Source organism: Geospiza fortis, unplaced genomic scaffold, assembly GCF_000277835.1.
Source record: "Geospiza fortis unplaced genomic scaffold, GeoFor_1.0 scaffold45, whole genome shotgun sequence".
Taxonomy (NCBI): Eukaryota; Metazoa; Chordata; class Aves; order Passeriformes; family Thraupidae; genus Geospiza; species Geospiza fortis.
The window spans coordinates 602,643-614,762 of record NW_005054327.1 but is presented as its reverse complement, the minus strand read 5'-3'; positions in this window follow the sequence as shown (position 1 = coordinate 614,762).

The window sequence follows — 12,120 nt, the reverse complement described above, 5'->3', positions numbered from 1 at the left end:
GGACTGAGCTGGACTTCAAATAAATAATAACTACATATAGAATCTACTTTGTGCCATTAATTAATTCAATAATTTGTTTGCAGGCTGTGTGGAAGAGTTTGTTCCCTTTCAGATGCTGTAAATTTACCATTTTTCACCCAGCAAGGGAGCAACTGAAGGAACTAGAGGATGGATAAACATGGCTGATCCGATGAATTGGCAAGGCGTGATGTGTTCAGGTATCTTATTTAGGATCTTTAATTTTAAATTCCTTTCCAGGTTCACAAAGATATTTGTCACATATTTGTCATTGTGGAAAAGCCTTTCTCATGGAATATGCACTTTAAACTGTGATTTGGGAACATAAAATCTTACTATGAACTGTCTGGCCCAGGCTGCTCTTGTTTTTTATAACTACTAGGAAACCAAAGACATTTATGCTCATCTGCCTGACTTTCATTTTCAGGAAATTAAGGCCCCTTAGATACAAGTGTGTCACAGTGAATGAAATTAGTATACCATTCCTGTACCATTCCTGTTCCTTTTCTACAAACACTCATACAGAAACTTAAAAACCACCAAGATATATTAACCTTTCCTCTAAAAGCAAGTTCCAATAGTTTAGGGTGTATAGCTGAATGTTCCAGAAAGGCACAGAATTTTTTAACAAAATAGTAATTTAATTTATTACCTCTGAGATTCCTGTTAAATATCAAAGGAAACATTAATATTAATGGAGACTTAGATTTTTCTTTTCAAAGAACATAGCTCTACTTGTTCAAAAAAAAAGGAAAGTTGAGATCTTCATGCTTGAATGTGTAGGCCAGCCTCACTGTGCTCCATGAACATGTGAAAAATATATATATACACTTTTCTTTTGAAAGAAGTAAAAATTATGTAATATTTTTCATACTCTAAGTACTTCTGTACAAAGAAAATCCATAAAGTTTCAGAATCCCTGATCAGGCACTGTAAGAGAGCACAGCAAAGTAAAACTTGAAATTTCCAGATAGCTTGTAAAGCTTCTTTCCAACACTTGCTTTGGTTGCTAAAATGAAGGTTTTGAGCTAGTGATGTAACTATCATTTACTTCAGAGATGGATCAGGTCTTTAAATTTCAACTTATTAAAATTGATTTGGGTTCCATTTATGTAATTGAAAACAGGATTTTTTGCCAGGAAAATGAAGCTCTTTAGACCATTTGAATAAGGAAGTTTTGTACAGTCATCTATATTTTATTTCTACTGTGGAAGAACTGTCTGAGACTGAATGATTCGTTTCTTCCCCCCTAAATCAATTCCAATATGAATCATAGCCAAAAGAAAATACAGTTCTACAAGCCCTATGTAATTCACATTTATAGATGCTGAAATATATATCTGAAATCTGAAAGTGGATATTTATGTACTTATGTTTCAAGTTCTCAAATGCACAAAGTTTTGACTGTCAACATAATGAGAAAAGCTCCAGTCTTGACAGCAGTGAGCAGCTCTAAATGCAGAATGGAGATCTACAGCAACTGGACATAGTGGAGTTTGTCCTGGTAGATCTGCTCAAATTTTCTGTCTTAGTTAACCATGTGTGTCCTCTGTGAAGTTTGAACTTAGAGACCATTCCCTTTTGGCTGACTGTCCTTCCCTGGAGATGGCAGAAACTTGCTGTTCAGGCAAAAAATAAAGCCTCAGGAGCCAAATGGTGTCCAAGCTCAGCCTACCACAGAGCAAAGAAGAGATCTTGCCAGCTGATGGTGTTCTGTTATCCCATGGCCGCCCATTCTTTGCATTGGGCTAGAGCAGTTTTCATGTACCTCAGACAGACATATACAAGAGAAGCAGCAGCCAAGTGCTTTGGAGTGGTACAAGGCAGAAACAGCAGCATGAGTTCTGTGGCTTCTGTTAGACACAAGGAATCTCAACTCTGGATCTAGTTCGAGTGGTGCTAATAATGTTGTTGAGACGCTTTGATGAGCTTTCAGTACCCTCAACCCACTTATTTCCCAACCCAGATCTTACACACTGACATATGTTTTATAGAGGCATATAGTATAGTTGAGCCATAGACAATTAGCAGAGATCTTGTGAATCAAAAAGGCTTGAAAATTTTTAATTATTTTCTCCCATCTTTAAGTCAAACTTCATCATCCAAAGATGGAAAAGAAATGAAGGAAAACCTTAAAGCTGAATTTCAATATAGTGATCAGAAACCAATAGCAGGTAACCCTTTTCTGCTGAACAGAAGTGTTTATTTTTGCAGAGTAGAATGACTTCAGAATTCTTCTGAATCTGGGTGAGGTGAATCCTACTCCAGGTAAGAACACAAGTTAGGTAGCAAATTAAAATTTTATCTGTTTTCAGATACATCAGAGGGATAAAATGCAGCTAGGTCACTGTATAACTGTGAGAAACATTGGAAAATTAATTCTTCCTGAGATATAGGTGTTTTTTTATTTTATTTTTTAGATACATTAACACAGGTTTAATCTCTTCCTTTGTATAAAATTCCCTTTCCCTCCCCTCAAAAAACCCTACCAGCCTGTCAAATCTCCATGACAATGGTTAATTTAAAACCTGAAAGAATTTGGAGTGTAGCTCTCTAGCCGCCACTGATGGAGTTTGGAAAGTTTGGAATGGTTTTCCAAACTCAGCATAAGTGATAACAAAGAGCAGAAGAGAGATGAAAACTATGACATCCTCTCGCTACAGTTTCCCCGGGAATCCATTCAGTAAACAAGAAGAGTAAGACAGTTTTTATATATAACTTCAGAAAGCGAACCTGCTTGGAAGCAGCCCAGTAGTTAGCAGGAGAATGGAATGAGACAAGTCAGTGGAGAATGTAAATAAAAATACAGACAAAAATTATTTAAATGTACAAAAAACTGCAATACAGTATTAGTTCTAGTTTAATCAAGGGGCATACTGTTGTGTTTCATGGACCTCATCACTCAAACAGTAAATATAACTGTGCTGTTTTAGGGAAAAACAGGGAAGTGAAATTGAAAAACACTGTTGAAAATATGAATATTTACTCTATCCTGCTAATGAGGAAGGTAAGGCAAGGAGAGGAAAGAAAAGGAAAACAAAGGATAAATTCTAACAGCATCATCGTAATGTATGGAAAATCAGAGAAGACTTTTTGGAAAAGTAGTACTACTCAGAGACTAAGTGTTCTCCAGAAAAAAATCAAGACCTTCCTCTTAAAAATGTGTTAAAAAAAATGAAAATCACTACTGAGGCATCTTTCAAGTCTGTTGATGTATTCATAATGACAGTTTTCTTCAAAAGAAGGATGGAAATGTCTCCCTCAAAAATAACTCAAACCAGCAAGGAATTATGTAAATAACAAGCTATACAGTGCATATGTTTTTAGAGAAAAAAGCCCCAAAGTTTATACTTGCTAATGATGGAAATATATTTAATGATATGTGTATCATTGGTTTAAATGGGAATATTTGCATGTAGACTAGCTCAAGTGAGCTACGTAAACAAAAATATTTTGAGGACACAAATAATGAAGAAGAGTCAAGAGAGGAGCATAATAATGTGGAGTTTAAGTATTTTATTAAATGGAAAATAGTGGTGATGAAATTGGTTTCTCTAAGCACAGACAGAACACCAGCTATGTTTGGATCCATAGTTTCATGGCTCATCATCATCAACAAACAGTCAGGGAAAAAGTGATAGACTTGACACATAGAAAAAGAGTAGTGGTTAAAGTTAACTCTACTCAGGGAAAAGGTCTTTAATAATAAAGGTCATGCAATATGCTATAGACAGCCTTCAAACAGAAGTTTGCAAAATAAGGTGAACCATCTCAGTGGAATTAGTGTTCTAAGAGGATGTATTGATCAGGTTTGGGAGGGTTTTCTTCCCCATATGTTGTGATAATTCTATGATCAATAAACAAAGAATTTGGTGAACTTCATGCTTCATTTTGCCAAGCTTATGGTTGACTGAGTTCAGTCCAGAGGTAAAGGACAAAGAAAAGTTTATTATACACATGGCAAAATGAAAGTACTTCCGAGCACCATGCAATTAAAGATATTCAAAGTGAGACTTGGGAAGTATGTAAAATAAAGAAAAAAATAAATTCCAGGAGACCTCAATATTCCTCCTAAAAATGCTTCAGGTAAAAATATGAAAACCAATCTGGACAAATAAGAAAAATATTATGAAATATGGATTTCTTGAAGACATGACTTGAAGACATGAATTTGAAACTACATAAACTATACCTTAAAGAATATTTAGAGTTACCAGTGGAATTTGTATAATCTTGTCCATGACAACAATAGTGCAAGTGCTTGACTCTAAGGGTGAATTAACACTTACATGTGGATGCCAGCATATTAAAAAAAGGAAAATCTTACAAAATAAAGCAGTGTCTTCTTGGAAGACTGGAGCAAGAAGAATCAGATGTATGTGTCAGGTAAAATCACAGACCTTTTTCAACTATCCAAGTAATCTCCTCAGAAATACTTATACTGTTTGAAAATAAAATCAATACATATGTAGGACAAATCTAAATGAAACTCATGAAAGGGTATTTTGCTTCTCATATTTCAACAAATTTTCAACAGCAGCAACAGAAGATATGCTGTATCAAATATCCCAGCAGTCATTTAGTTGTCAATGCCATTACATGTAAACATTTATCCAACTACTTATGCTGCTAAATATGTCAGTTGATACACAGGTATTTGTAAAATTATGATGCCTAAACCTGACAATTAGGAGACAAAATTGTTTCTTGTGTTCCCAGCTTTACCGCTATTTTCTATATTTGGAAAATTTATTAATCCTAGTTTTAAAACCTGTGCTTAAAACTAGATATTTTTCACCCACCCCTTTCTCTATACATCAGTATTTGAATAAATTAAATAGTTTTGGAAAACTCTTCCTTCTTCACTCAGTGAAAATAATTGGGGCTGCAAACCTGTGGAAGATGGACCCTTACTTAAAGTTGTGTTTTCAAAGTATATTTAAAATTCTTGTCTCTATATTGCCTTACATTTTGATGCCTCAAATCCAGGACTATCCATTAATTTGTCTGTTAAGTCTGACTTCAATAAATTGTGCAAAATTTGGAGGAGTGGGAACCATAAGAAAATTAAGATAAAATGTGCCAATAAACATTTATTTTAGATGAATTCATTACATTTTTCCAAGCTGGTGCCAAACGTTCCTTCAGTTTTTCTCAGTAATGTTAATTTAAATAAAAACCATTAAAGTAGTGTTAAAATTGCCCTGAAACTAGATAACCCAGCCAAAGCTCGTACATCCGAATGAATGGCAAAATAACTATTCATAATTAGTGAGTCATCATATTACACTGAGCAACAAGCAGAACAATGACTATTTATTGTAAGTATAATTATTGGCTTAAAAGCACTCTTCATGAGCATGGTAAAGGTAAATTTTATGACCCTAAAATTAGGTGTCTGGAGGCAATAGGATCAACTGAACAGAAAAAAAAAAAGGGAATTGAAGAATAACAGATTGTAGAGACACTGCTAGAAAAATATAACAGATAATGTTTTGATTATAGAACAATATCTTGAGTAACTTGATTTAAAAGAAACACAGCTTGTTTTCCAAGTATAACTTTTTCTTTTTAGCTAGAAGGAGGAAATTAATATAGATATTAATATGTCCTGCTTCTTGGAACAGAATGCCTGCTTGTAACATGATGGTTTTGGAATATCCAAATAACCAGCTTAAACAGCCTGTTTTGATGTTTGCAGACATCTCTTTTCTTCTTAATATTTAGATGATTGTATATGCAGAGGCTCTAGAGACCATATGTATCTGCCAGTGTCGATGTGTTTTGCATGTGTGGCTTTTCTTACATATATACTTCTCACGGTTAAGAGTGCTGCATGTATATTTATGCAGATCAGCTTGTTCACAAACACATTCATATGTATATACACACCCACACAAACGTATACACATACATCTGGGCACGTATCTATGTATGTGTGTGCATGCATGCTTTCGTAAGTACTGAATAAAACAGATGTTTTCTTTCCTACACTAGATTCTTCCTCCTTGCCCCCTCCCCTTGTGTGCAAAATTAGTTGTACATCTGCCAAAGAAGACCCATTACTTTTTTTCAGCACAATGATGCTGCAGGTTTTAGACACTACCACCGAGGCAAGGTTTGTTTTAAAGCTGAACAGCTTTGTCCGTAATGCAGTATTCTAGTGGCATGACTTAATCCTGCAAAGCCCTTCTCGTGAGATCTTGAAAATAGAAAAAATATTTGCCTACTTGAGAGATCCTGTTTTGCTACTTTACTCTGATGAAGCCCCACTTAGCATAAGTAGAAGTCTCATTGATTTCCACAGAGTAATCAACATGTTTGCTGAATGTGAACTGTGAACCTGGAAGTCTAGGGGTCAGAGGTAGCTGGTTACAGTAGAATCTGACAAGATATTTAAAACTGAAGACTTCTGAATCTGATTGTTTGAAACATAGTTATTGCTATCTTTTATACTCTAGGATGTATTTCTCTCTAACTGTCCATCTATGCTATTTTATAGGCTGTATTGGTATATCCTCTGGTAAGGCAAACACTATGCATTGCTTTGTATTAAATAGGCAGTAAATTAAGTTAAAATCAAGCTCTTCAATCTCTCTCTCATTTTTATTGTATAGCTGTGGGCTGAAATCTTGTTTTTGCTATATCTCATACATCTGAAATTTGATGTTAGGCAGTTTGACAGGCAGTACTGGGGAAGGTAAGGAAGAAAAAAATCTCTTGGCATAGAAGTTCTGCAGCATTCAACAGAATTCAACTCTCACAGAATATCCCTGGCAACTGCTACAGTCTGCTTCCCAGAAATCAGTGCCCTGTGTTATTAGCCATTGAACTCAGACAGCTCACTCTGCACAAGTCTCTCTTAGGATGCTTTTTACCTCCCAGTCATCTGATGCATTACCTGCATCTCATACAGGTTTATTATCAACTGCTCATAACAGATGTTCTTCCATATCATGCTTTTCACACATCAAGATCCCAGGATTTAAAAGCTATTCATGTGAATGCTGCATGTGCATGCAAAGTTGTCAGATTTTCCAGGACACTGCTTTCTACAGCTTAATATTGTTATTATATGAAGGTGTAGTGCGGGTGTCTGTCTTCTTTCTTTCCCAAGTAGCTATGCTTTGAGTATCTTAATGATGTGGGATAGTTAATAGCTGCCCAGAATACACCAGAGTTGCTGGGGTCCCTCAAAAAATCCTGAAGCTGATGCTTACAACCTATAACATCTTTGGGATCAGTAAAATTTCAGCAAAAGGAACAAATAGATGGTCTGGACATCTCAGTACGTGAAAAGATTGACAAAGGTGAGGAATTGGAATAATGGTTTTTAGCACGCATAGCATATAAAAGCTGTGAGTAAGCAATTGTTTACAGATCCTATTATAAGAACTAGGAGACATCAAATAAAACTAGCAGGTTGCTTATTCAGAAGAAACAGCAGGGAACATCTCTGCAGGCAGTACAATGTATAGTTGAGTTCTGGAATATGTTACTTTGAGACTTTTGTAAAAAGTTTAAATAGTTCTACAAATTGTTATAAAAGAAATCATTGAAGAAATTTGCTTTGAGAGATTCAAATACAGATACATTCAAATCTGCAAAGTACTCACAGCATATTTGGTAGTAAAACACTATTCTGAAATGCAATACTACTACCTGCTTGTATGTGTACTTCTGCTCTTTCATCTGCTAACACTATTGCACTTGAGAAACTTGTGGATCTGACCTGATTGACCTGCTGCTGGATCTGGCAAGGCTGTTCATACATTCTGCTCTTTGAATAATTCATTCCAACTCTACACAGAACTAGTATCAGTAGTCCTCTTCAAATTCCATTTTCCCATCAATGATAGCAATTCCCTATACTACAGTGTAATATTTTTATGTAGCTTTCATCAACACCTCCTACACATTTACAAACTCAGGAAAAGTTTTCATTTTGCTTTGAAATGGTGTGATTTTAGCACATAGGTCATGCAAACATTATTTCTCATTTGCATAATTATTCTATTTTCAATTATAGATTTTAAGCCATACAAATATCAGGTTTACTCATGATAGAAGTTCAGCTATCATGAGTTCTTGAATATTTCTGTTGCATACCAATGGCTTCATGCACTTATTGCAGCTATACGCTAATTAATGAAAAAGAGGAAGAAAAACTCATCTGCATACAAAACCAAAACAATTGAAAAACATGAAGCCAGAAGACCCTCCTTTCAAACAGATATTATCGCAAAAGCTTAAACCATAGCCAAGTGCATTGAGAAATATAAAATTTATGTTGTGGACTACATAAAAATAATACATCACATAGTTTAGGCCAATACAGTATCACAGATTTGCTCACTTTGAAAGCTAGAGACTATCAAGATGACAGCAAAAAGAGAAATTCTTGGATGAATCCAGGTCTTTGTTTGATAGTAAACATCAGTTCTTCTCTTAAAAATGGCAAGTTGTCAAGAAAACTGAATGTTTTTCCTTTTAAACAGAACATCATTTGTCTTAAGTGTGGTCAAAGGCAGAAAAATGGCTACTTAGACAAAACAATTCTTCAGCTATGATACATTTATGCTTTCAACTTATATCTACCTAGTTTGCTGGCAAAATAAAAGAAAGGCATAACTGTTGGTTCAAAGCTAAGGCTCTCCAGAGAACATCAACCCTTATGAAATGTGATAATAAGAATCCACTAAATTCTGGGATTACCATATGAAGCATGATTGATTTTAACTGAATACTGTCTTACTCTATCTTTTTTTGGAGTATCGTGGTCTGTATAACTACCTATAATTTGGGCTAAATAAGTAAAAATTCATGTGTGTAGTGCCAGAATTAGATCTGAAATTAGGCTGATAAAAATTGGGTGGCATCCAGTTTTGCAAGAAAACTTATAACCACTTATACATTGGGGTTTTTTTTTCAGGTGTTACACCATCCTGATCCTTCTCTGCTTCTTTATCTTTTTCCTTTAACTGCCTCATCTAGCCCATAACATTTCTCGTTACTGAGGCTGTACTCACACAGACACTTGGATTGTAAGTACATCCATTTGGAGATACATTTTTTCTCTTTTGGATCTTGAGAGAAGGAAACTGCCATGTAAGAATTATCACTTTTAATTAGTGAACTCGCAGATTGGCAGCATGTAGAAAAGCTATGACAGCAAAAGGAAATGGGATGATTTTAGCAGTGATAATCTTTATCGTGCCAAGAAACTTTCACAGCAGTTCATTAGAGGGGAGATCTGTGATTTAGGCAAGACTGAATCAGCAGTCATGCTAGCTACATCAGTAGTGCTCAACTGAAACTTAAAAAGACGAGAAAAGGAGGAGTGGATCACACACCCTGGTCTGGGAAGGCAGGGTGCATTCCTCTGTGCATACTATTCTGTCCTGGGTTTCCTCTGAGTCCTGTGAATAAATGACAAAATAGATGTGGTTTTGCAGTTCACAGTGTGAATAATAACATGAAGACTGGTATATTATTGTAGTATGAAATGTAGTATATACATTGCATACCTTGTGCTCTACTTTGATTGTGGAAGGATTCAGAGGCTTCTGGGTACTAGAGGATTTTGCAAGCTGGGAGAAACCATATTGGCTATAAACCATTGACAAACCTTCATTAAATTAACATGCCATCAGAAAGACAAGTATAATTGGGCAGGAATTTCACTTTTTTACCTTCTATTTCCATACAGTCATACCTTTTCCCATGAACACAGGGTAGTGTGGTGGTCTGTTCCCAGGCGTTTTCAATGGTACCTCTTTTGTCTTCCCAGTAGACTCTAGCGCCCACCAGTTCTTCAGTGCAGACTTCTGATGTTTGTTAACCGATTCTTCAACAGTTGCTACTGCTGAGTGGTTTTAATGGCTGAACTACACGAAACCAAAGTGATTAAGGTACATTTGCAATCTAGCTTTTTAAAAACTTTGTTATGAAAGTTGTTCTTCATAAAAATTCCCGTCCTTTATGCAATGATGGTTAATATTAAATATCAAGGCAATGTAATATTGAAATACTAACATTCCATTACTATTGAAATCATTGAAAGTATGAGAAATCTTCAACCATGTTCTTATCACTTAAGCAAACTAGAAGTAGGTATCCTATCTGAATATACATGAATTTAAAGCGAGGTAGAGCAAAGAAAGTATTTTATCCTCAGTCTTCCCATGGAAAATTTCTACTACATATCAAAATTGTTGTAGAATCACAAAATTCAAAGTTTCAAAAGAGCACTGGGTCAACTTTAAAAGGGAGAAAAAAGCATTTTCAAATATACATATATTATAAGCTACATAACTCTAGTTTTTTTTTAACCTTACTATTGTAGGTACTGTGAGAAGACTTTGTAAGTACAGAGTTAATGCCACTGCCTACAGCCAAATGGCAAACAGACAGCCTGACAGACAGGGAAACAACCTGTTCAGTCTATTGGAAGGTGAGCTACTTCCTTAGCTTTACACAACCTCTAAAAATCCTTTTGACAGTCAGGTTTTCAGGGATAGAAAGTGGGTCTCTCTGGCTTCATGTCTTAGGGCACAGTGCTCAAATAATTGAATAGTAAAATAAAGAAGTACAAGTATACCACACCAGTGGAAGTTTTACAGCTCAGGTACTGTATCAACTTAATGGTGAGGTAGAATTTACTCTTACTAACCAGTTTTATGTAATATAATTTTTTTGTTTGTTTCAATAGAGGCAGAGAAGAATCTTAACACTAGATCATCAAGTAATTTTTTCTTATCTTACACAGTACATGATCATTTTTCTGCTTCAAAGAAATAATGTTAACTGTCCAAGCAGCCTGAAATAAATAATTTCCCATATAATAAAGTTAATACCTTAGGAGTACTCTTAAATTTACTGAGGTGCACATTCCTACCAAATTTTTGAACATTAAATTTTAATTATTTTTGGGAATAATAATTCTGGAATAAGAGATGACAAAATTATTTTAAAATTCCTTACAAACTAGAATTTGAGGGTTAAGTAGAGACATTTCAATTACTTACATTTTTGAGGTGTGACCTTGATCTGGGAGTAACATAAAATTTTGATTTTTTTTTTCTGAGAAGCCATTATATAGTTAGATACCCCTAAATTAGGCTGCAGAAGACAGGTGTACCATTGCTTCTCTGTTTATTTTTTTTTCTCATCTCTCAATGGAAAAAAAGTTTTTATCTGTGTTTGTGAGACAACTTGAAAAAAAAGTTACTTGTTTTTCCCTCCAATGTCTTTGGTTTTTTTGTGACAGTCTGTGAAATCTTATCTTTACTAAGCCTTACTATATATATTTCAGACACAGAGACACACATGGATCTACCATGAGAACTGGATCCTTCTTCTCTCTTTTTTTTTTTTTAATTCCCTTCAATGACATTTATTTCCATCTGTGGTATAACGGGGGAAAAATACTGCTTGGATTTATGAGTAAGGAAAACAAAAGCCAAGAACAGCTAAATGAAATGCATCTGAGAAAGCTAAACTGGGTGAAGGCTTAGATCTTTTGGCTGAGCTGAAGGTTATGCTTGTTCTAAGAGATGTATTTGAGGCTGAAAGGCATCTTGCTGCTGTCTTTGATTCATCGCCTTTGTTCTTACACTTGTGAGTGTGTAAGTTACCTTTGAGCTCTCCACACCATTGCAGTAGTGAATATTAAAGCACAGAAAAAAAATAGAAGTACATGGAACCACCATGAAAGCATCTTTCTTCTTCAGTTCAGGTGTGAGTCCTGAGACTGCATATTTAGGGCATATCTATCACATGCACCTTTATGTATGTAGATATTTGAATTAACCCCTTGCTCACAGGGTTATAGTTACATGTAGCTATATTTGTGCTGTCTGGTGTTCAGCCTAAAGTGGTTTGTTTATGATTACTGTTAATACAATTGAGATGCTAAACCCTTTTAAAACTTATTCTCCTGATGGCATCAGATATCTGGAAGACACCAATCTGACAAGCCAAGTTATCAAACTTCTCTATTCAAGGAAAAAAAAATAAAAGCAAGAACAAAACAGTGTTTCTCTAAAGACAGTTCCTAAAACACATACTTCTGCTCTTGCATGCAAAGGCATAAAGGAGCAG